The 24,058-nt window shown below is 47.5% G+C and overlaps 18 pseudogenes; all 18 read right to left on the bottom strand.

Annotated features, from left to right (window-relative positions):
• Positions 1-201: 201 nt before the first annotated feature.
• On the bottom strand, positions 202-402 carry LOC121006625 (annotated as a pseudogene).
• A 1,173-nt stretch (positions 403-1,575) lies between these two features.
• Positions 1,576-1,776, bottom strand: LOC121006624 (annotated as a pseudogene).
• A 1,173-nt stretch (positions 1,777-2,949) lies between these two features.
• On the bottom strand, positions 2,950-3,150 carry LOC121006623 (annotated as a pseudogene).
• Positions 3,151-4,323: 1,173 nt separating this feature from the next.
• LOC121006622 lies at positions 4,324-4,524 on the bottom strand (annotated as a pseudogene).
• Positions 4,525-5,697: 1,173 nt separating this feature from the next.
• On the bottom strand, positions 5,698-5,898 carry LOC121006621 (annotated as a pseudogene).
• Positions 5,899-7,071: 1,173 nt separating this feature from the next.
• Positions 7,072-7,272, bottom strand: LOC121006619 (annotated as a pseudogene).
• A 1,173-nt stretch (positions 7,273-8,445) lies between these two features.
• LOC121006618 lies at positions 8,446-8,646 on the bottom strand (annotated as a pseudogene).
• Positions 8,647-9,819: 1,173 nt separating this feature from the next.
• On the bottom strand, positions 9,820-10,020 carry LOC121006616 (annotated as a pseudogene).
• Positions 10,021-11,193: 1,173 nt separating this feature from the next.
• LOC121006615 lies at positions 11,194-11,394 on the bottom strand (annotated as a pseudogene).
• Positions 11,395-12,567: 1,173 nt separating this feature from the next.
• On the bottom strand, positions 12,568-12,768 carry LOC121006614 (annotated as a pseudogene).
• Positions 12,769-13,941: 1,173 nt separating this feature from the next.
• On the bottom strand, positions 13,942-14,142 carry LOC121006647 (annotated as a pseudogene).
• Positions 14,143-15,315: 1,173 nt separating this feature from the next.
• Positions 15,316-15,516, bottom strand: LOC121006613 (annotated as a pseudogene).
• Positions 15,517-16,689: 1,173 nt separating this feature from the next.
• On the bottom strand, positions 16,690-16,890 carry LOC121006612 (annotated as a pseudogene).
• A 1,173-nt stretch (positions 16,891-18,063) lies between these two features.
• LOC121006611 lies at positions 18,064-18,264 on the bottom strand (annotated as a pseudogene).
• A 1,173-nt stretch (positions 18,265-19,437) lies between these two features.
• LOC121006610 lies at positions 19,438-19,638 on the bottom strand (annotated as a pseudogene).
• A 1,173-nt stretch (positions 19,639-20,811) lies between these two features.
• On the bottom strand, positions 20,812-21,012 carry LOC121006609 (annotated as a pseudogene).
• Positions 21,013-22,185: 1,173 nt separating this feature from the next.
• LOC121006608 lies at positions 22,186-22,386 on the bottom strand (annotated as a pseudogene).
• A 1,173-nt stretch (positions 22,387-23,559) lies between these two features.
• On the bottom strand, positions 23,560-23,760 carry LOC121006607 (annotated as a pseudogene).
• Between the last annotated feature and the right edge of the window lie 298 nt (positions 23,761-24,058).

Here is a 24,058-nt window from a genome sequence, read left to right as displayed (position 1 = left end):
GACAAGGCAGGTGCTGATACATAGGAAGTGCTGGACTACTTGTTAACCTCCAAGTAATCCAGTTCAAAGGATCCACAAGAGGGAGACACAGGCAAACTTTACTCATTTATTATTGCGGCACTGGAAAAGCTAAATGGTTACATCCAGCCAACTTGCTACAAAAGTACTAAATGGTCAATTCACAGGAACAACTCAGCATCCCAAGTGTGCACAACTGGCCCAAAGCAAAACCAAGGTGCGTGGAGGTCCGAACACTTCATTCAGGTGATAAGCCAATTAACTAACCCATCAGTCTTTTTCCAACTCCCTGTTCAGAAAATCCATTTAATACATGGTCCACAGATAGGGGACGTATCAGATATTAAACTGATAAGAACAGATTTATTTATTTATTTAATTTATTTATTTGTTTTTCTTTATTTCATACAAAACTCAGAAAACACCTCCTATGTTAAGTGATAAAGTCACAAATGTCCAACAAGAAGTGAATGTGGTAAGAAGGAGCTGAGAGATTCCAAGTCCAGCTGTCGTTCCTCCGCACGGCCCGCCTCATAAAACCGGCCGGGGCTGCTGGGTGAGCAGGAGACCAAATCTCTTCTTGATGGAGAAGCGATGTCGGGAATACTTGTCATCGGGAGAGAAGCGGGCTGGATGGGCTGAAGAGGTCAGCTGTCCACTGGGAGCCACTTTCTTCATGGTGTACACCCGATCTCCCTGCTCATCCAGGTAATACTGCAGGAACATGTCTGCCGCGTACAGTATAAGAACAGATACCACACTTGATTTTAGCCAAAAGGGGCCTCGACAACAGGGCCGCTTATCGCCATTGCAAAGCACTTCTCAAGGCAACAGCCTACGGGCCCCAGCCAGCCCTAGACACAGTCCGGGAGGCTTCCTTCTCCTCTCTCACAAACCAGGGGAACCGTGCGTCCTACGCTCAGAAGTCACCAGCATTATGCTCCTCTTTGTGTTCGCCATCTGCATAGCTCCACCCCCACCCGCCACTTTTGCACACGCCTTTTCTTCGCACGCAATTCCTGGTGCCATAGCACGCCAAGCAGAAAAACGTATAGGAGTGAATGGAGAAGTAGTAGTGAGAAAAAAAAGGAAGTATGCATTGTTGATTGTGATGTCACGGCCCCATTGTTGAGTGTTCCATCAGGGCCCTTGTGATGTCATCCAATAGCTGACCTTACTTGACCTCTTTGACCTCTTGACCTGACAAGGCTCTTGTGACACGTGCAGTGTTCCGTCCATTGTCCAGACAAGGCAGGGCCCTTGTGATGTCATCCAATAGCTGACCTTACTTGACCTCTTTGACCTCTTGACCTGACAAGGCTCTTGTGACACGTGCAGTGTTCCGTCCATTGTCCAGACAAGGCAGGTGCTGATACATAGGAAGTGCTGGACTACTTGTTAACCTCCAAGTAATCCAGTTCAAAGGATCCACAAGAGGGAGACACAGGCAAACTTTACTCATTTATTATTGCGGCACTGGAAAAGCTAAATGGTTACATCCAGCCAACTTGCTACAAAAGTACTAAATGGTCAATTCACAGGAACAACTCAGCATCCCAAGTGTGCACAACTGGCCCAAAGCAAAACCAAGGTGCGTGGAGGTCCGAACACTTCATTCAGGTGATAAGCCAATTAACTAACCCATCAGTCTTTTTCCAACTCCCTGTTCAGAAAATCCATTTAATACATGGTCCACAGATAGGGGACGTATCAGATATTAAACTGATAAGAACAGATTTATTTATTTATTTAATTTATTTATTTGTTTTTCTTTATTTCATACAAAACTCAGAAAACACCTCCTATGTTAAGTGATAAAGTCACAAATGTCCAACAAGAAGTGAATGTGGTAAGAAGGAGCTGAGAGATTCCAAGTCCAGCTGTCGTTCCTCCGCACGGCCCGCCTCATAAAACCGGCCGGGGCTGCTGGGTGAGCAGGAGACCAAATCTCTTCTTGATGGAGAAGCGATGTCGGGAATACTTGTCATCGGGAGAGAAGCGGGCTGGATGGGCTGAAGAGGTCAGCTGTCCACTGGGAGCCACTTTCTTCATGGTGTACACCCGATCTCCCTGCTCATCCAGGTAATACTGCAGGAACATGTCTGCCGCGTACAGTATAAGAACAGATACCACACTTGATTTTAGCCAAAAGGGGCCTCGACAACAGGGCCGCTTATCGCCATTGCAAAGCACTTCTCAAGGCAACAGCCTACGGGCCCCAGCCAGCCCTAGACACAGTCCGGGAGGCTTCCTTCTCCTCTCTCACAAACCAGGGGAACCGTGCGTCCTACGCTCAGAAGTCACCAGCATTATGCTCCTCTTTGTGTTCGCCATCTGCATAGCTCCACCCCCACCCGCCACTTTTGCACACGCCTTTTCTTCGCACGCAATTCCTGGTGCCATAGCACGCCAAGCAGAAAAACGTATAGGAGTGAATGGAGAAGTAGTAGTGAGAAAAAAAAGGAAGTATGCATTGTTGATTGTGATGTCACGGCCCCATTGTTGAGTGTTCCATCAGGGCCCTTGTGATGTCATCCAATAGCTGACCTTACTTGACCTCTTTGACCTCTTGACCTGACAAGGCTCTTGTGACACGTGCAGTGTTCCGTCCATTGTCCAGACAAGGCAGGGCCCTTGTGATGTCATCCAATAGCTGACCTTACTTGACCTCTTTGACCTCTTGACCTGACAAGGCTCTTGTGACACGTGCAGTGTTCCGTCCATTGTCCAGACAAGGCAGGTGCTGATACATAGGAAGTGCTGGACTACTTGTTAACCTCCAAGTAATCCAGTTCAAAGGATCCACAAGAGGGAGACACAGGCAAACTTTACTCATTTATTATTGCGGCACTGGAAAAGCTAAATGGTTACATCCAGCCAACTTGCTACAAAAGTACTAAATGGTCAATTCACAGGAACAACTCAGCATCCCAAGTGTGCACAACTGGCCCAAAGCAAAACCAAGGTGCGTGGAGGTCCGAACACTTCATTCAGGTGATAAGCCAATTAACTAACCCATCAGTCTTTTTCCAACTCCCTGTTCAGAAAATCCATTTAATACATGGTCCACAGATAGGGGACGTATCAGATATTAAACTGATAAGAACAGATTTATTTATTTATTTAATTTATTTATTTGTTTTTCTTTATTTCATACAAAACTCAGAAAACACCTCCTATGTTAAGTGATAAAGTCACAAATGTCCAACAAGAAGTGAATGTGGTAAGAAGGAGCTGAGAGATTCCAAGTCCAGCTGTCGTTCCTCCGCACGGCCCGCCTCATAAAACCGGCCGGGGCTGCTGGGTGAGCAGGAGACCAAATCTCTTCTTGATGGAGAAGCGATGTCGGGAATACTTGTCATCGGGAGAGAAGCGGGCTGGATGGGCTGAAGAGGTCAGCTGTCCACTGGGAGCCACTTTCTTCATGGTGTACACCCGATCTCCCTGCTCATCCAGGTAATACTGCAGGAACATGTCTGCCGCGTACAGTATAAGAACAGATACCACACTTGATTTTAGCCAAAAGGGGCCTCGACAACAGGGCCGCTTATCGCCATTGCAAAGCACTTCTCAAGGCAACAGCCTACGGGCCCCAGCCAGCCCTAGACACAGTCCGGGAGGCTTCCTTCTCCTCTCTCACAAACCAGGGGAACCGTGCGTCCTACGCTCAGAAGTCACCAGCATTATGCTCCTCTTTGTGTTCGCCATCTGCATAGCTCCACCCCCACCCGCCACTTTTGCACACGCCTTTTCTTCGCACGCAATTCCTGGTGCCATAGCACGCCAAGCAGAAAAACGTATAGGAGTGAATGGAGAAGTAGTAGTGAGAAAAAAAAGGAAGTATGCATTGTTGATTGTGATGTCACGGCCCCATTGTTGAGTGTTCCATCAGGGCCCTTGTGATGTCATCCAATAGCTGACCTTACTTGACCTCTTTGACCTCTTGACCTGACAAGGCTCTTGTGACACGTGCAGTGTTCCGTCCATTGTCCAGACAAGGCAGGGCCCTTGTGATGTCATCCAATAGCTGACCTTACTTGACCTCTTTGACCTCTTGACCTGACAAGGCTCTTGTGACACGTGCAGTGTTCCGTCCATTGTCCAGACAAGGCAGGTGCTGATACATAGGAAGTGCTGGACTACTTGTTAACCTCCAAGTAATCCAGTTCAAAGGATCCACAAGAGGGAGACACAGGCAAACTTTACTCATTTATTATTGCGGCACTGGAAAAGCTAAATGGTTACATCCAGCCAACTTGCTACAAAAGTACTAAATGGTCAATTCACAGGAACAACTCAGCATCCCAAGTGTGCACAACTGGCCCAAAGCAAAACCAAGGTGCGTGGAGGTCCGAACACTTCATTCAGGTGATAAGCCAATTAACTAACCCATCAGTCTTTTTCCAACTCCCTGTTCAGAAAATCCATTTAATACATGGTCCACAGATAGGGGACGTATCAGATATTAAACTGATAAGAACAGATTTATTTATTTATTTAATTTATTTATTTGTTTTTCTTTATTTCATACAAAACTCAGAAAACACCTCCTATGTTAAGTGATAAAGTCACAAATGTCCAACAAGAAGTGAATGTGGTAAGAAGGAGCTGAGAGATTCCAAGTCCAGCTGTCGTTCCTCCGCACGGCCCGCCTCATAAAACCGGCCGGGGCTGCTGGGTGAGCAGGAGACCAAATCTCTTCTTGATGGAGAAGCGATGTCGGGAATACTTGTCATCGGGAGAGAAGCGGGCTGGATGGGCTGAAGAGGTCAGCTGTCCACTGGGAGCCACTTTCTTCATGGTGTACACCCGATCTCCCTGCTCATCCAGGTAATACTGCAGGAACATGTCTGCCGCGTACAGTATAAGAACAGATACCACACTTGATTTTAGCCAAAAGGGGCCTCGACAACAGGGCCGCTTATCGCCATTGCAAAGCACTTCTCAAGGCAACAGCCTACGGGCCCCAGCCAGCCCTAGACACAGTCCGGGAGGCTTCCTTCTCCTCTCTCACAAACCAGGGGAACCGTGCGTCCTACGCTCAGAAGTCACCAGCATTATGCTCCTCTTTGTGTTCGCCATCTGCATAGCTCCACCCCCACCCGCCACTTTTGCACACGCCTTTTCTTCGCACGCAATTCCTGGTGCCATAGCACGCCAAGCAGAAAAACGTATAGGAGTGAATGGAGAAGTAGTAGTGAGAAAAAAAAGGAAGTATGCATTGTTGATTGTGATGTCACGGCCCCATTGTTGAGTGTTCCATCAGGGCCCTTGTGATGTCATCCAATAGCTGACCTTACTTGACCTCTTTGACCTCTTGACCTGACAAGGCTCTTGTGACACGTGCAGTGTTCCGTCCATTGTCCAGACAAGGCAGGGCCCTTGTGATGTCATCCAATAGCTGACCTTACTTGACCTCTTTGACCTCTTGACCTGACAAGGCTCTTGTGACACGTGCAGTGTTCCGTCCATTGTCCAGACAAGGCAGGTGCTGATACATAGGAAGTGCTGGACTACTTGTTAACCTCCAAGTAATCCAGTTCAAAGGATCCACAAGAGGGAGACACAGGCAAACTTTACTCATTTATTATTGCGGCACTGGAAAAGCTAAATGGTTACATCCAGCCAACTTGCTACAAAAGTACTAAATGGTCAATTCACAGGAACAACTCAGCATCCCAAGTGTGCACAACTGGCCCAAAGCAAAACCAAGGTGCGTGGAGGTCCGAACACTTCATTCAGGTGATAAGCCAATTAACTAACCCATCAGTCTTTTTCCAACTCCCTGTTCAGAAAATCCATTTAATACATGGTCCACAGATAGGGGACGTATCAGATATTAAACTGATAAGAACAGATTTATTTATTTATTTAATTTATTTATTTGTTTTTCTTTATTTCATACAAAACTCAGAAAACACCTCCTATGTTAAGTGATAAAGTCACAAATGTCCAACAAGAAGTGAATGTGGTAAGAAGGAGCTGAGAGATTCCAAGTCCAGCTGTCGTTCCTCCGCACGGCCCGCCTCATAAAACCGGCCGGGGCTGCTGGGTGAGCAGGAGACCAAATCTCTTCTTGATGGAGAAGCGATGTCGGGAATACTTGTCATCGGGAGAGAAGCGGGCTGGATGGGCTGAAGAGGTCAGCTGTCCACTGGGAGCCACTTTCTTCATGGTGTACACCCGATCTCCCTGCTCATCCAGGTAATACTGCAGGAACATGTCTGCCGCGTACAGTATAAGAACAGATACCACACTTGATTTTAGCCAAAAGGGGCCTCGACAACAGGGCCGCTTATCGCCATTGCAAAGCACTTCTCAAGGCAACAGCCTACGGGCCCCAGCCAGCCCTAGACACAGTCCGGGAGGCTTCCTTCTCCTCTCTCACAAACCAGGGGAACCGTGCGTCCTACGCTCAGAAGTCACCAGCATTATGCTCCTCTTTGTGTTCGCCATCTGCATAGCTCCACCCCCACCCGCCACTTTTGCACACGCCTTTTCTTCGCACGCAATTCCTGGTGCCATAGCACGCCAAGCAGAAAAACGTATAGGAGTGAATGGAGAAGTAGTAGTGAGAAAAAAAAGGAAGTATGCATTGTTGATTGTGATGTCACGGCCCCATTGTTGAGTGTTCCATCAGGGCCCTTGTGATGTCATCCAATAGCTGACCTTACTTGACCTCTTTGACCTCTTGACCTGACAAGGCTCTTGTGACACGTGCAGTGTTCCGTCCATTGTCCAGACAAGGCAGGGCCCTTGTGATGTCATCCAATAGCTGACCTTACTTGACCTCTTTGACCTCTTGACCTGACAAGGCTCTTGTGACACGTGCAGTGTTCCGTCCATTGTCCAGACAAGGCAGGTGCTGATACATAGGAAGTGCTGGACTACTTGTTAACCTCCAAGTAATCCAGTTCAAAGGATCCACAAGAGGGAGACACAGGCAAACTTTACTCATTTATTATTGCGGCACTGGAAAAGCTAAATGGTTACATCCAGCCAACTTGCTACAAAAGTACTAAATGGTCAATTCACAGGAACAACTCAGCATCCCAAGTGTGCACAACTGGCCCAAAGCAAAACCAAGGTGCGTGGAGGTCCGAACACTTCATTCAGGTGATAAGCCAATTAACTAACCCATCAGTCTTTTTCCAACTCCCTGTTCAGAAAATCCATTTAATACATGGTCCACAGATAGGGGACGTATCAGATATTAAACTGATAAGAACAGATTTATTTATTTATTTAATTTATTTATTTGTTTTTCTTTATTTCATACAAAACTCAGAAAACACCTCCTATGTTAAGTGATAAAGTCACAAATGTCCAACAAGAAGTGAATGTGGTAAGAAGGAGCTGAGAGATTCCAAGTCCAGCTGTCGTTCCTCCGCACGGCCCGCCTCATAAAACCGGCCGGGGCTGCTGGGTGAGCAGGAGACCAAATCTCTTCTTGATGGAGAAGCGATGTCGGGAATACTTGTCATCGGGAGAGAAGCGGGCTGGATGGGCTGAAGAGGTCAGCTGTCCACTGGGAGCCACTTTCTTCATGGTGTACACCCGATCTCCCTGCTCATCCAGGTAATACTGCAGGAACATGTCTGCCGCGTACAGTATAAGAACAGATACCACACTTGATTTTAGCCAAAAGGGGCCTCGACAACAGGGCCGCTTATCGCCATTGCAAAGCACTTCTCAAGGCAACAGCCTACGGGCCCCAGCCAGCCCTAGACACAGTCCGGGAGGCTTCCTTCTCCTCTCTCACAAACCAGGGGAACCGTGCGTCCTACGCTCAGAAGTCACCAGCATTATGCTCCTCTTTGTGTTCGCCATCTGCATAGCTCCACCCCCACCCGCCACTTTTGCACACGCCTTTTCTTCGCACGCAATTCCTGGTGCCATAGCACGCCAAGCAGAAAAACGTATAGGAGTGAATGGAGAAGTAGTAGTGAGAAAAAAAAGGAAGTATGCATTGTTGATTGTGATGTCACGGCCCCATTGTTGAGTGTTCCATCAGGGCCCTTGTGATGTCATCCAATAGCTGACCTTACTTGACCTCTTTGACCTCTTGACCTGACAAGGCTCTTGTGACACGTGCAGTGTTCCGTCCATTGTCCAGACAAGGCAGGGCCCTTGTGATGTCATCCAATAGCTGACCTTACTTGACCTCTTTGACCTCTTGACCTGACAAGGCTCTTGTGACACGTGCAGTGTTCCGTCCATTGTCCAGACAAGGCAGGTGCTGATACATAGGAAGTGCTGGACTACTTGTTAACCTCCAAGTAATCCAGTTCAAAGGATCCACAAGAGGGAGACACAGGCAAACTTTACTCATTTATTATTGCGGCACTGGAAAAGCTAAATGGTTACATCCAGCCAACTTGCTACAAAAGTACTAAATGGTCAATTCACAGGAACAACTCAGCATCCCAAGTGTGCACAACTGGCCCAAAGCAAAACCAAGGTGCGTGGAGGTCCGAACACTTCATTCAGGTGATAAGCCAATTAACTAACCCATCAGTCTTTTTCCAACTCCCTGTTCAGAAAATCCATTTAATACATGGTCCACAGATAGGGGACGTATCAGATATTAAACTGATAAGAACAGATTTATTTATTTATTTAATTTATTTATTTGTTTTTCTTTATTTCATACAAAACTCAGAAAACACCTCCTATGTTAAGTGATAAAGTCACAAATGTCCAACAAGAAGTGAATGTGGTAAGAAGGAGCTGAGAGATTCCAAGTCCAGCTGTCGTTCCTCCGCACGGCCCGCCTCATAAAACCGGCCGGGGCTGCTGGGTGAGCAGGAGACCAAATCTCTTCTTGATGGAGAAGCGATGTCGGGAATACTTGTCATCGGGAGAGAAGCGGGCTGGATGGGCTGAAGAGGTCAGCTGTCCACTGGGAGCCACTTTCTTCATGGTGTACACCCGATCTCCCTGCTCATCCAGGTAATACTGCAGGAACATGTCTGCCGCGTACAGTATAAGAACAGATACCACACTTGATTTTAGCCAAAAGGGGCCTCGACAACAGGGCCGCTTATCGCCATTGCAAAGCACTTCTCAAGGCAACAGCCTACGGGCCCCAGCCAGCCCTAGACACAGTCCGGGAGGCTTCCTTCTCCTCTCTCACAAACCAGGGGAACCGTGCGTCCTACGCTCAGAAGTCACCAGCATTATGCTCCTCTTTGTGTTCGCCATCTGCATAGCTCCACCCCCACCCGCCACTTTTGCACACGCCTTTTCTTCGCACGCAATTCCTGGTGCCATAGCACGCCAAGCAGAAAAACGTATAGGAGTGAATGGAGAAGTAGTAGTGAGAAAAAAAAGGAAGTATGCATTGTTGATTGTGATGTCACGGCCCCATTGTTGAGTGTTCCATCAGGGCCCTTGTGATGTCATCCAATAGCTGACCTTACTTGACCTCTTTGACCTCTTGACCTGACAAGGCTCTTGTGACACGTGCAGTGTTCCGTCCATTGTCCAGACAAGGCAGGGCCCTTGTGATGTCATCCAATAGCTGACCTTACTTGACCTCTTTGACCTCTTGACCTGACAAGGCTCTTGTGACACGTGCAGTGTTCCGTCCATTGTCCAGACAAGGCAGGTGCTGATACATAGGAAGTGCTGGACTACTTGTTAACCTCCAAGTAATCCAGTTCAAAGGATCCACAAGAGGGAGACACAGGCAAACTTTACTCATTTATTATTGCGGCACTGGAAAAGCTAAATGGTTACATCCAGCCAACTTGCTACAAAAGTACTAAATGGTCAATTCACAGGAACAACTCAGCATCCCAAGTGTGCACAACTGGCCCAAAGCAAAACCAAGGTGCGTGGAGGTCCGAACACTTCATTCAGGTGATAAGCCAATTAACTAACCCATCAGTCTTTTTCCAACTCCCTGTTCAGAAAATCCATTTAATACATGGTCCACAGATAGGGGACGTATCAGATATTAAACTGATAAGAACAGATTTATTTATTTATTTAATTTATTTATTTGTTTTTCTTTATTTCATACAAAACTCAGAAAACACCTCCTATGTTAAGTGATAAAGTCACAAATGTCCAACAAGAAGTGAATGTGGTAAGAAGGAGCTGAGAGATTCCAAGTCCAGCTGTCGTTCCTCCGCACGGCCCGCCTCATAAAACCGGCCGGGGCTGCTGGGTGAGCAGGAGACCAAATCTCTTCTTGATGGAGAAGCGATGTCGGGAATACTTGTCATCGGGAGAGAAGCGGGCTGGATGGGCTGAAGAGGTCAGCTGTCCACTGGGAGCCACTTTCTTCATGGTGTACACCCGATCTCCCTGCTCATCCAGGTAATACTGCAGGAACATGTCTGCCGCGTACAGTATAAGAACAGATACCACACTTGATTTTAGCCAAAAGGGGCCTCGACAACAGGGCCGCTTATCGCCATTGCAAAGCACTTCTCAAGGCAACAGCCTACGGGCCCCAGCCAGCCCTAGACACAGTCCGGGAGGCTTCCTTCTCCTCTCTCACAAACCAGGGGAACCGTGCGTCCTACGCTCAGAAGTCACCAGCATTATGCTCCTCTTTGTGTTCGCCATCTGCATAGCTCCACCCCCACCCGCCACTTTTGCACACGCCTTTTCTTCGCACGCAATTCCTGGTGCCATAGCACGCCAAGCAGAAAAACGTATAGGAGTGAATGGAGAAGTAGTAGTGAGAAAAAAAAGGAAGTATGCATTGTTGATTGTGATGTCACGGCCCCATTGTTGAGTGTTCCATCAGGGCCCTTGTGATGTCATCCAATAGCTGACCTTACTTGACCTCTTTGACCTCTTGACCTGACAAGGCTCTTGTGACACGTGCAGTGTTCCGTCCATTGTCCAGACAAGGCAGGGCCCTTGTGATGTCATCCAATAGCTGACCTTACTTGACCTCTTTGACCTCTTGACCTGACAAGGCTCTTGTGACACGTGCAGTGTTCCGTCCATTGTCCAGACAAGGCAGGTGCTGATACATAGGAAGTGCTGGACTACTTGTTAACCTCCAAGTAATCCAGTTCAAAGGATCCACAAGAGGGAGACACAGGCAAACTTTACTCATTTATTATTGCGGCACTGGAAAAGCTAAATGGTTACATCCAGCCAACTTGCTACAAAAGTACTAAATGGTCAATTCACAGGAACAACTCAGCATCCCAAGTGTGCACAACTGGCCCAAAGCAAAACCAAGGTGCGTGGAGGTCCGAACACTTCATTCAGGTGATAAGCCAATTAACTAACCCATCAGTCTTTTTCCAACTCCCTGTTCAGAAAATCCATTTAATACATGGTCCACAGATAGGGGACGTATCAGATATTAAACTGATAAGAACAGATTTATTTATTTATTTAATTTATTTATTTGTTTTTCTTTATTTCATACAAAACTCAGAAAACACCTCCTATGTTAAGTGATAAAGTCACAAATGTCCAACAAGAAGTGAATGTGGTAAGAAGGAGCTGAGAGATTCCAAGTCCAGCTGTCGTTCCTCCGCACGGCCCGCCTCATAAAACCGGCCGGGGCTGCTGGGTGAGCAGGAGACCAAATCTCTTCTTGATGGAGAAGCGATGTCGGGAATACTTGTCATCGGGAGAGAAGCGGGCTGGATGGGCTGAAGAGGTCAGCTGTCCACTGGGAGCCACTTTCTTCATGGTGTACACCCGATCTCCCTGCTCATCCAGGTAATACTGCAGGAACATGTCTGCCGCGTACAGTATAAGAACAGATACCACACTTGATTTTAGCCAAAAGGGGCCTCGACAACAGGGCCGCTTATCGCCATTGCAAAGCACTTCTCAAGGCAACAGCCTACGGGCCCCAGCCAGCCCTAGACACAGTCCGGGAGGCTTCCTTCTCCTCTCTCACAAACCAGGGGAACCGTGCGTCCTACGCTCAGAAGTCACCAGCATTATGCTCCTCTTTGTGTTCGCCATCTGCATAGCTCCACCCCCACCCGCCACTTTTGCACACGCCTTTTCTTCGCACGCAATTCCTGGTGCCATAGCACGCCAAGCAGAAAAACGTATAGGAGTGAATGGAGAAGTAGTAGTGAGAAAAAAAAGGAAGTATGCATTGTTGATTGTGATGTCACGGCCCCATTGTTGAGTGTTCCATCAGGGCCCTTGTGATGTCATCCAATAGCTGACCTTACTTGACCTCTTTGACCTCTTGACCTGACAAGGCTCTTGTGACACGTGCAGTGTTCCGTCCATTGTCCAGACAAGGCAGGGCCCTTGTGATGTCATCCAATAGCTGACCTTACTTGACCTCTTTGACCTCTTGACCTGACAAGGCTCTTGTGACACGTGCAGTGTTCCGTCCATTGTCCAGACAAGGCAGGTGCTGATACATAGGAAGTGCTGGACTACTTGTTAACCTCCAAGTAATCCAGTTCAAAGGATCCACAAGAGGGAGACACAGGCAAACTTTACTCATTTATTATTGCGGCACTGGAAAAGCTAAATGGTTACATCCAGCCAACTTGCTACAAAAGTACTAAATGGTCAATTCACAGGAACAACTCAGCATCCCAAGTGTGCACAACTGGCCCAAAGCAAAACCAAGGTGCGTGGAGGTCCGAACACTTCATTCAGGTGATAAGCCAATTAACTAACCCATCAGTCTTTTTCCAACTCCCTGTTCAGAAAATCCATTTAATACATGGTCCACAGATAGGGGACGTATCAGATATTAAACTGATAAGAACAGATTTATTTATTTATTTAATTTATTTATTTGTTTTTCTTTATTTCATACAAAACTCAGAAAACACCTCCTATGTTAAGTGATAAAGTCACAAATGTCCAACAAGAAGTGAATGTGGTAAGAAGGAGCTGAGAGATTCCAAGTCCAGCTGTCGTTCCTCCGCACGGCCCGCCTCATAAAACCGGCCGGGGCTGCTGGGTGAGCAGGAGACCAAATCTCTTCTTGATGGAGAAGCGATGTCGGGAATACTTGTCATCGGGAGAGAAGCGGGCTGGATGGGCTGAAGAGGTCAGCTGTCCACTGGGAGCCACTTTCTTCATGGTGTACACCCGATCTCCCTGCTCATCCAGGTAATACTGCAGGAACATGTCTGCCGCGTACAGTATAAGAACAGATACCACACTTGATTTTAGCCAAAAGGGGCCTCGACAACAGGGCCGCTTATCGCCATTGCAAAGCACTTCTCAAGGCAACAGCCTACGGGCCCCAGCCAGCCCTAGACACAGTCCGGGAGGCTTCCTTCTCCTCTCTCACAAACCAGGGGAACCGTGCGTCCTACGCTCAGAAGTCACCAGCATTATGCTCCTCTTTGTGTTCGCCATCTGCATAGCTCCACCCCCACCCGCCACTTTTGCACACGCCTTTTCTTCGCACGCAATTCCTGGTGCCATAGCACGCCAAGCAGAAAAACGTATAGGAGTGAATGGAGAAGTAGTAGTGAGAAAAAAAAGGAAGTATGCATTGTTGATTGTGATGTCACGGCCCCATTGTTGAGTGTTCCATCAGGGCCCTTGTGATGTCATCCAATAGCTGACCTTACTTGACCTCTTTGACCTCTTGACCTGACAAGGCTCTTGTGACACGTGCAGTGTTCCGTCCATTGTCCAGACAAGGCAGGGCCCTTGTGATGTCATCCAATAGCTGACCTTACTTGACCTCTTTGACCTCTTGACCTGACAAGGCTCTTGTGACACGTGCAGTGTTCCGTCCATTGTCCAGACAAGGCAGGTGCTGATACATAGGAAGTGCTGGACTACTTGTTAACCTCCAAGTAATCCAGTTCAAAGGATCCACAAGAGGGAGACACAGGCAAACTTTACTCATTTATTATTGCGGCACTGGAAAAGCTAAATGGTTACATCCAGCCAACTTGCTACAAAAGTACTAAATGGTCAATTCACAGGAACAACTCAGCATCCCAAGTGTGCACAACTGGCCCAAAGCAAAACCAAGGTGCGTGGAGGGCCGAACACTTCATTCAGGTGATAAGCCAATTAACTAACCCATCAGTCTTTTTCCAACTCCCTGTTCAGAAAATCCATTTAATACATGGTCCACAGATAGGGGACGTATCAGATATTAAACTGATAAGAACAGATTTATTTATTTATTTAATTTATTTATTTGTTTTTCTTTATTTCATACAAAACTCAGAAAACACCTCCTATGTTAAGTGATAAAGTCACAAATGTCCAACAAGAAGTGAATGTGGTAAGAAGGAGCTGAGAGATTCCAAGTCCAGCTGTCGTTCCTCCGCACGGCCCGCCTCATAAAACCGGCCGGGGCTGCTGGGTGAGCAGGAGACCAAATCTCTTCTTGATGGAGAAGCGATGTCGGGAATACTTGTCATCGGGAGAGAAGCGGGCTGGATGGGCTGAAGAGGTCAGCTGTCCACTGGGAGCCACTTTCTTCATGGTGTACACCCGATCTCCCTGCTCATCCAGGTAATACTGCAGGAACATGTCTGCCGCGTACAGTATAAGAACAGATACCACACTTGATTTTAGCCAAAAGGGGCCTCGACAACAGGGCCGCTTATCGCCATTGCAAAGCACTTCTCAAGGCAACAGCCTACGGGCCCCAGCCAGCCCTAGACACAGTCCGGGAGGCTTCCTTCTCCTCTCTCACAAACCAGGGGAACCGTGCGTCCTACGCTCAGAAGTCACCAGCATTATGCTCCTCTTTGTGTTCGCCATCTGCATAGCTCCACCCCCACCCGCCACTTTTGCACACGCCTTTTCTTCGCACGCAATTCCTGGTGCCATAGCACGCCAAGCAGAAAAACGTATAGGAGTGAATGGAGAAGTAGTAGTGAGAAAAAAAAGGAAGTATGCATTGTTGATTGTGATGTCACGGCCCCATTGTTGAGTGTTCCATCAGGGCCCTTGTGATGTCATCCAATAGCTGACCTTACTTGACCTCTTTGACCTCTTGACCTGACAAGGCTCTTGTGACACGTGCAGTGTTCCGTCCATTGTCCAGACAAGGCAGGGCCCTTGTGATGTCATCCAATAGCTGACCTTACTTGACCTCTTTGACCTCTTGACCTGACAAGGCTCTTGTGACACGTGCAGTGTTCCGTCCATTGTCCAGACAAGGCAGGTGCTGATACATAGGAAGTGCTGGACTACTTGTTAACCTCCAAGTAATCCAGTTCAAAGGATCCACAAGAGGGAGACACAGGCAAACTTTACTCATTTATTATTGCGGCACTGGAAAAGCTAAATGGTTACATCCAGCCAACTTGCTACAAAAGTACTAAATGGTCAATTCACAGGAACAACTCAGCATCCCAAGTGTGCACAACTGGCCCAAAGCAAAACCAAGGTGCGTGGAGGTCCGAACACTTCATTCAGGTGATAAGCCAATTAACTAACCCATCAGTCTTTTTCCAACTCCCTGTTCAGAAAATCCATTTAATACATGGTCCACAGATAGGGGACGTATCAGATATTAAACTGATAAGAACAGATTTATTTATTTATTTAATTTATTTATTTGTTTTTCTTTATTTCATACAAAACTCAGAAAACACCTCCTATGTTAAGTGATAAAGTCACAAATGTCCAACAAGAAGTGAATGTGGTAAGAAGGAGCTGAGAGATTCCAAGTCCAGCTGTCGTTCCTCCGCACGGCCCGCCTCATAAAACCGGCCGGGGCTGCTGGGTGAGCAGGAGACCAAATCTCTTCTTGATGGAGAAGCGATGTCGGGAATACTTGTCATCGGGAGAGAAGCGGGCTGGATGGGCTGAAGAGGTCAGCTGTCCACTGGGAGCCACTTTCTTCATGGTGTACACCCGATCTCCCTGCTCATCCAGGTAATACTGCAGGAACATGTCTGCCGCGTACAGTATAAGAACAGATACCACACTTGATTTTAGCCAAAAGGGGCCTCGACAACAGGGCCGCTTATCGCCATTGCAAAGCACTTCTCAAGGCAACAGCCTACGGGCCCCAGCCAGCCCTAGACACAGTCCGGGAGGCTTCCTTCTCCTCTCTCACAAACCAGGGGAACCGTGCGTCCTACGCTCAGAAGTCACCAGCATTATGCTCCTCTTTGTGTTCGCCATCTGCATAGCTCCACCCCCACCCGCCACTTTTGCACACGCCTTTTCTTCGCACGCAATTCCTGGTGCCATAGCACGCCAAGCAGAAAAACGTATAGGAGTGAATGGAGAAGTAGTAGTGAGAAAAAAAAGGAAGTATGCATTGTTGATTGTGATGTCACGGCCCCATTGTTGAGTGTTCCATCAGGGCCCTTGTGATGTCATCCAATAGCTGACCTTACTTGACCTCTTTGACCTCTTGACCTGACAAGGCTCTTGTGACACGTGCAGTGTTCCGTCCATTGTCCAGACAAGGCAGGGCCCTTGTGATGTCATCCAATAGCTGACCTTACTTGACCTCTTTGACCTCTTGACCTGACAAGGCTCTTGTGACACGTGCAGTGTTCCGTCCATTGTCCAGACAAGGCAGGTGCTGATACATAGGAAGTGCTGGACTACTTGTTAACCTCCAAGTAATCCAGTTCAAAGGATCCACAAGAGGGAGACACAGGCAAACTTTACTCATTTATTATTGCGGCACTGGAAAAGCTAAATGGTTACATCCAGCCAACTTGCTACAAAAGTACTAAATGGTCAATTCACAGGAACAACTCAGCATCCCAAGTGTGCACAACTGGCCCAAAGCAAAACCAAGGTGCGTGGAGGTCCGAACACTTCATTCAGGTGATAAGCCAATTAACTAACCCATCAGTCTTTTTCCAACTCCCTGTTCAGAAAATCCATTTAATACATGGTCCACAGATAGGGGACGTATCAGATATTAAACTGATAAGAACAGATTTATTTATTTATTTAATTTATTTATTTGTTTTTCTTTATTTCATACAAAACTCAGAAAACACCTCCTATGTTAAGTGATAAAGTCACAAATGTCCAACAAGAAGTGAATGTGGTAAGAAGGAGCTGAGAGATTCCAAGTCCAGCTGTCGTTCCTCCGCACGGCCCGCCTCATAAAACCGGCCGGGGCTGCTGGGTGAGCAGGAGACCAAATCTCTTCTTGATGGAGAAGCGATGTCGGGAATACTTGTCATCGGGAGAGAAGCGGGCTGGATGGGCTGAAGAGGTCAGCTGTCCACTGGGAGCCACTTTCTTCATGGTGTACACCCGATCTCCCTGCTCATCCAGGTAATACTGCAGGAACATGTCTGCCGCGTACAGTATAAGAACAGATACCACACTTGATTTTAGCCAAAAGGGGCCTCGACAACAGGGCCGCTTATCGCCATTGCAAAGCACTTCTCAAGGCAACAGCCTACGGGCCCCAGCCAGCCCTAGACACAGTCCGGGAGGCTTCCTTCTCCTCTCTCACAAACCAGGGGAACCGTGCGTCCTACGCTCAGAAGTCACCAGCATTATGCTCCTCTTTGTGTTCGCCATCTGCATAGCTCCACCCCCACCCGCCACTTTTGCACACGCCTTTTCTTCGCACGCAATTCCTGGTGCCATAGCACGCCAAGCAGAAAAACGTATAGGAGTGAATGGAGAAGTAGTAGTGAGAAAAAAAAGGAAGTATGCATTGTTGATTGTGATGTCACGGCCCCATTGTTGAGTGTTCCATCAGGGCCCTTGTGATGTCATCCAATAGCTGACCTTACTTGACCTCTTTGACCTCTTGACCTGACAAGGCTCTTGTGACACGTGCAGTGTTCCGTCCATTGTCCAGACAAGGCAGGGGCCTTGTGATGTCATCCAATAGCTGACCTTACTTGACCTCTTTGACCTCTTGACCTGACAAGGCTCTTGTGACACGTGCAGTGTTCCGTCCATTGTCCAGACAAGGCAGGTGCTGATACATAGGAAGTGCTGGACTACTTGTTAACCTCCAAGTAATCCAGTTCAAAGGATCCACAAGAGGGAGACACAGGCAAACTTTACTCATTTATTATTGCGGCACTGGAAAAGCTAAATGGTTACATCCAGCCAACTTGCTACAAAAGTACTAAATGGTCAATTCACAGGAACAACTCAGCATCCCAAGTGTGCACAACTGGCCCAAAGCAAAACCAAGGTGCGTGGAGGTCCGAACACTTCATTCAGGTGATAAGCCAATTAACTAACCCATCAGTCTTTTTCCAACTCCCTGTTCAGAAAATCCATTTAATACATGGTCCACAGATAGGGGACGTATCAGATATTAAACTGATAAGAACAGATTTATTTATTTATTTAATTTATTTATTTGTTTTTCTTTATTTCATACAAAACTCAGAAAACACCTCCTATGTTAAGTGATAAAGTCACAAATGTCCAACAAGAAGTGAATGTGGTAAGAAGGAGCTGAGAGATTCCAAGTCCAGCTGTCGTTCCTCCGCACGGCCCGCCTCATAAAACCGGCCGGGGCTGCTGGGTGAGCAGGAGACCAAATCTCTTCTTGATGGAGAAGCGATGTCGGGAATACTTGTCATCGGGAGAGAAGCGGGCTGGATGGGCTGAAGAGGTCAGCTGTCCACTGGGAGCCACTTTCTTCATGGTGTACACCCGATCTCCCTGCTCATCCAGGTAATACTGCAGGAACATGTCTGCCGCGTACAGTATAAGAACAGATACCACACTTGATTTTAGCCAAAAGGGGCCTCGACAACAGGGCCGCTTATCGCCATTGCAAAGCACTTCTCAAGGCAACAGCCTACGGGCCCCAGCCAGCCCTAGACACAGTCCGGGAGGCTTCCTTCTCCTCTCTCACAAACCAGGGGAACCGTGCGTCCTACGCTCAGAAGTCACCAGCATTATGCTCCTCTTTGTGTTCGCCATCTGCATAGCTCCACCCCCACCCGCCACTTTTGCACACGCCTTTTCTTCGCACGCAATTCCTGGTGCCATAGCACGCCAAGCAGAAAAACGTATAGGAGTGAATGGAGAAGTAGTAGTGAGAAAAAAAAGGAAGTATGCATTGTTGATTGTGATGTCACGGCCCCATTGTTGAGTGTTCCATCAGGGCCCTTGTGATGTCATCCAATAGCTGACCTTACTTGACCTCTTTGACCTCTTGACCTGACAAGGCTCTTGTGACACGTGCAGTGTTCCGTCCATTGTCCAGACAAGGCAGGGCCCTTGTGATGTCATCCAATAGCTGACCTTACTTGACCTCTTTGACCTCTTGACCTGACAAGGCTCTTGTGACACGTGCAGTGTTCCGTCCATTGTCCAGACAAGGCAGGTGCTGATACATAGGAAGTGCTGGACTACTTGTTAACCTCCAAGTAATCCAGTTCAAAGGATCCACAAGAGGGAGACACAGGCAAACTTTACTCATTTATTATTGCGGCACTGGAAAAGCTAAATGGTTACATCCAGCCAACTTGCTACAAAAGTACTAAATGGTCAATTCACAGGAACAACTCAGCATCCCAAGTGTGCACAACTGGCCCAAAGCAAAACCAAGGTGCGTGGAGGTCCGAACACTTCATTCAGGTGATAAGCCAATTAACTAACCCATCAGTCTTTTTCCAACTCCCTGTTCAGAAAATCCATTTAATACATGGTCCACAGATAGGGGACGTATCAGATATTAAACTGATAAGAACAGATTTATTTATTTATTTAATTTATTTATTTGTTTTTCTTTATTTCATACAAAACTCAGAAAACACCTCCTATGTTAAGTGATAAAGTCACAAATGTCCAACAAGAAGTGAATGTGGTAAGAAGGAGCTGAGAGATTCCAAGTCCAGCTGTCGTTCCTCCGCACGGCCCGCCTCATAAAACCGGCCGGGGCTGCTGGGTGAGCAGGAGACCAAATCTCTTCTTGATGGAGAAGCGATGTCGGGAATACTTGTCATCGGGAGAGAAGCGGGCTGGATGGGCTGAAGAGGTCAGCTGTCCACTGGGAGCCACTTTCTTCATGGTGTACACCCGATCTCCCTGCTCATCCAGGTAATACTGCAGGAACATGTCTGCCGCGTACAGTATAAGAACAGATACCACACTTGATTTTAGCCAAAAGGGGCCTCGACAACAGGGCCGCTTATCGCCATTGCAAAGCACTTCTCAAGGCAACAGCCTACGGGCCCCAGCCAGCCCTAGACACAGTCCGGGAGGCTTCCTTCTCCTCTCTCACAAACCAGGGGAACCGTGCGTCCTACGCTCAGAAGTCACCAGCATTATGCTCCTCTTTGTGTTCGCCATCTGCATAGCTCCACCCCCACCCGCCACTTTTGCACACGCCTTTTCTTCGCACGCAATTCCTGGTGCCATAGCACGCCAAGCAGAAAAACGTATAGGAGTGAATGGAGAAGTAGTAGTGAGAAAAAAAAGGAAGTATGCATTGTTGATTGTGATGTCACGGCCCCATTGTTGAGTGTTCCATCAGGGCCCTTGTGATGTCATCCAATAGCTGACCTTACTTGACCTCTTTGACCTCTTGACCTGACAAGGCTCTTGTGACACGTGCAGTGTTCCGTCCATTGTCCAGACAAGGCAGGGCCCTTGTGATGTCATCCAATAGCTGACCTTACTTGACCTCTTTGACCTCTTGACCTGACAAGGCTCTTGTGACACGTGCAGTGTTCCGTCCATTGTCCAGACAAGGCAGGTGCTGATACATAGGAAGTGCTGGACTACTTGTTAACCTCCAAGTAATCCAGTTCAAAGGATCCACAAGAGGGAGACACAGGCAAACTTTACTCATTTATTATTGCGGCACTGGAAAAGCTAAATGGTTACATCCAGCCAACTTGCTACAAAAGTACTAAATGGTCAATTCACAGGAACAACTCAGCATCCCAAGTGTGCACAACTGGCCCAAAGCAAAACCAAGGTGCGTGGAGGTCCGAACACTTCATTCAGGTGATAAGCCAATTAACTAACCCATCAGTCTTTTTCCAACTCCCTGTTCAGAAAATCCATTTAATACATGGTCCACAGATAGGGGACGTATCAGATATTAAACTGATAAGAACAGATTTATTTATTTATTTAATTTATTTATTTGTTTTTCTTTATTTCATACAAAACTCAGAAAACACCTCCTATGTTAAGTGATAAAGTCACAAATGTCCAACAAGAAGTGAATGTGGTAAGAAGGAGCTGAGAGATTCCAAGTCCAGCTGTCGTTCCTCCGCACGGCCCGCCTCATAAAACCGGCCGGGGCTGCTGGGTGAGCAGGAGACCAAATCTCTTCTTGATGGAGAAGCGATGTCGGGAATACTTGTCATCGGGAGAGAAGCGGGCTGGATGGGCTGAAGAGGTCAGCTGTCCACTGGGAGCCACTTTCTTCATGGTGTACACCCGATCTCCCTGCTCATCCAGGTAATACTGCAGGAACATGTCTGCCGCGTACAGTATAAGAACAGATACCACACTTGATTTTAGCCAAAAGGGGCCTCGACAACAGGGCCGCTTATCGCCATTGCAAAGCACTTCTCAAGGCAACAGCCTACGGGCCCCAGCCAGCCCTAGACACAGTCCGGGAGGCTTCCTTCTCCTCTCTCACAAACCAGGGGAACCGTGCGTCCTACGCTCAGAAGTCACCAGCATTATGCTCCTCTTTGTGTTCGCCATCTGCATAGCTCCACCCCCACCCGCCACTTTTGCACACGCCTTTTCTTCGCACGCAATTCCTGGTGCCATAGCACGCCAAGCAGAAAAACGTATAGGAGTGAATGGAGAAGTAGTAGTGAGAAAAAAAAGGAAGTATGCATTGTTGATTGTGATGTCACGGCCCCATTGTTGAGTGTTCCATCAGGGCCCTTGTGATGTCATCCAATAGCTGACCTTACTTGACCTCTTTGACCTCTTGACCTGACAAGGCTCTTGTGACACGTGCAGTGTTCCGTCCATTGTCCAGACAAGGCAGGGCCCTTGTGATGTCATCCAATAGCTGACCTTACTTGACCTCTTTGACCTCTTGACCTGACAAGGCTCTTGTGACACGTGCAGTGTTCCGTCCATTGTCCAGACAAGGCAGGTGCTGATACATAGGAAGTGCTGGACTACTTGTTAACCTCCAAGTAATCCAGTTCAAAGGATCCACAAGAGGGAGACACAGGCAAACTTTACTCATTTATTATTGCGGCACTGGAAAAGCTAAATGGTTACATCCAGCCAACTTGCTACAAAAGTACTAAATGGTCAATTCACAGGAACAACTCAGCATCCCAAGTGTGCACAACTGGCCCAAAGCAAAACCAAGGTGCGTGGAGGTCCGAACACTTCATTCAGGTGATAAGCCAATTAACTAACCCATCAGTCTTTTTCCAACTCCCTGTTCAGAAAATCCATTTAATACATGGTCCACAGATAGGGGACGTATCAGATATTAAACTGATAAGAACAGATTTATTTATTTATTTAATTTATTTATTTGTTTTTCTTTATTTCATACAAAACTCAGAAAACACCTCCTATGTTAAGTGATAAAGTCACAAATGTCCAACAAGAAGTGAATGTGGTAAGAAGGAGCTGAGAGATTCCAAGTCCAGCTGTCGTTCCTCCGCACGGCCCGCCTCATAAAACCGGCCGGGGCTGCTGGGTGAGCAGGAGACCAAATCTCTTCTTGATGGAGAAGCGATGTCGGGAATACTTGTCATCGGGAGAGAAGCGGGCTGGATGGGCTGAAGAGGTCAGCTGTCCACTGGGAGCCACTTTCTTCATGGTGTACACCCGATCTCCCTGCTCATCCAGGTAATACTGCAGGAACATGTCTGCCGCGTACAGTATAAGAACAGATACCACACTTGATTTTAGCCAAAAGGGGCCTCGACAACAGGGCCGCTTATCGCCATTGCAAAGCACTTCTCAAGGCAACAGCCTACGGGCCCCAGCCAGCCCTAGACACAGTCCGGGAGGCTTCCTTCTCCTCTCTCACAAACCAGGGGAACCGTGCGTCCTACGCTCAGAAGTCACCAGCATTATGCTCCTCTTTGTGTTCGCCATCTGCATAGCTCCACCCCCACCCGCCACTTTTGCACACGCCTTTTCTTCGCACGCAATTCCTGGTGCCATAGCACGCCAAGCAGAAAAACGTATAGGAGTGAATGGAGAAGTAGTAGTGAGAAAAAAAAGGAAGTATGCATTGTTGATTGTGATGTCACGGCCCCATTGTTGAGTGTTCCATCAGGGCCCTTGTGATGTCATCCAATAGCTGACCTTACTTGACCTCTTTGACCTCTTGACCTGACAAGGCTCTTGTGACACGTGCAGTGTTCCGTCCATTGTCCAGACAAGGCAGGGCCCTTGTGATGTCATCCAATAGCTGACCTTACTTGACCTCTTTGACCTCTTGACCTGACAAGGCTCTTGTGACACGTGCAGTGTTCCGTCCATTGTCCAGACAAGGCAGGTGCTGATACATAGGAAGTGCTGGACTACTTGTTAACCTCCAAGTAATCCAGTTCAAAGGATCCACAAGAGGGAGACACAGGCAAACTTTACTCATTTATTATTGCGGCACTGGAAAAGCTAAATGGTTACATCCAGCCAACTTGCTACAAAAGTACTAAATGGTCAATTCACAGGAACAACTCAGCATCCCAAGTGTGCACAACTGGCCCAAAGCAAAACCAAGGTGCGTGGAGGTCCGAACACTTCATTCAGGTGATAAGCCAATTAACTAACCCATCAGTCTTTTTCCAACTCCCTGTTCAGAAAATCCATTTAATACATGGTCCACAGATAGGGGACGTATCAGATATTAAACTGATAAGAACAGATTTATTTATTTATTTAATTTATTTATTTGTTTTTCTTTATTTCATACAAAACTCAGAAAACACCTCCTATGTTAAGTGATAAAGTCACAAATGTCCAACAAGAAGTGAATGTGGTAAGAAGGAGCTGAGAGATTCCAAGTCCAGCTGTCGTTCCTCCGCACGGCCCGCCTCATAAAACCGGCCGGGGCTGCTGGGTGAGCAGGAGACCAAATCTCTTCTTGATGGAGAAGCGATGTCGGGAATACTTGTCATCGGGAGAGAAGCGGGCTGGATGGGCTGAAGAGGTCAGCTGTCCACTGGGAGCCACTTTCTTCATGGTG

Source organism: Bufo bufo, chromosome 6 (assembly GCF_905171765.1).
Source record: "Bufo bufo chromosome 6, aBufBuf1.1, whole genome shotgun sequence".
NCBI classification, from domain to species: Eukaryota; Metazoa; Chordata; class Amphibia; order Anura; family Bufonidae; genus Bufo; species Bufo bufo.
Note: the sequence above shows the minus strand (reverse complement) of the source record. Positions and strands in the feature narration are given on the sequence as shown.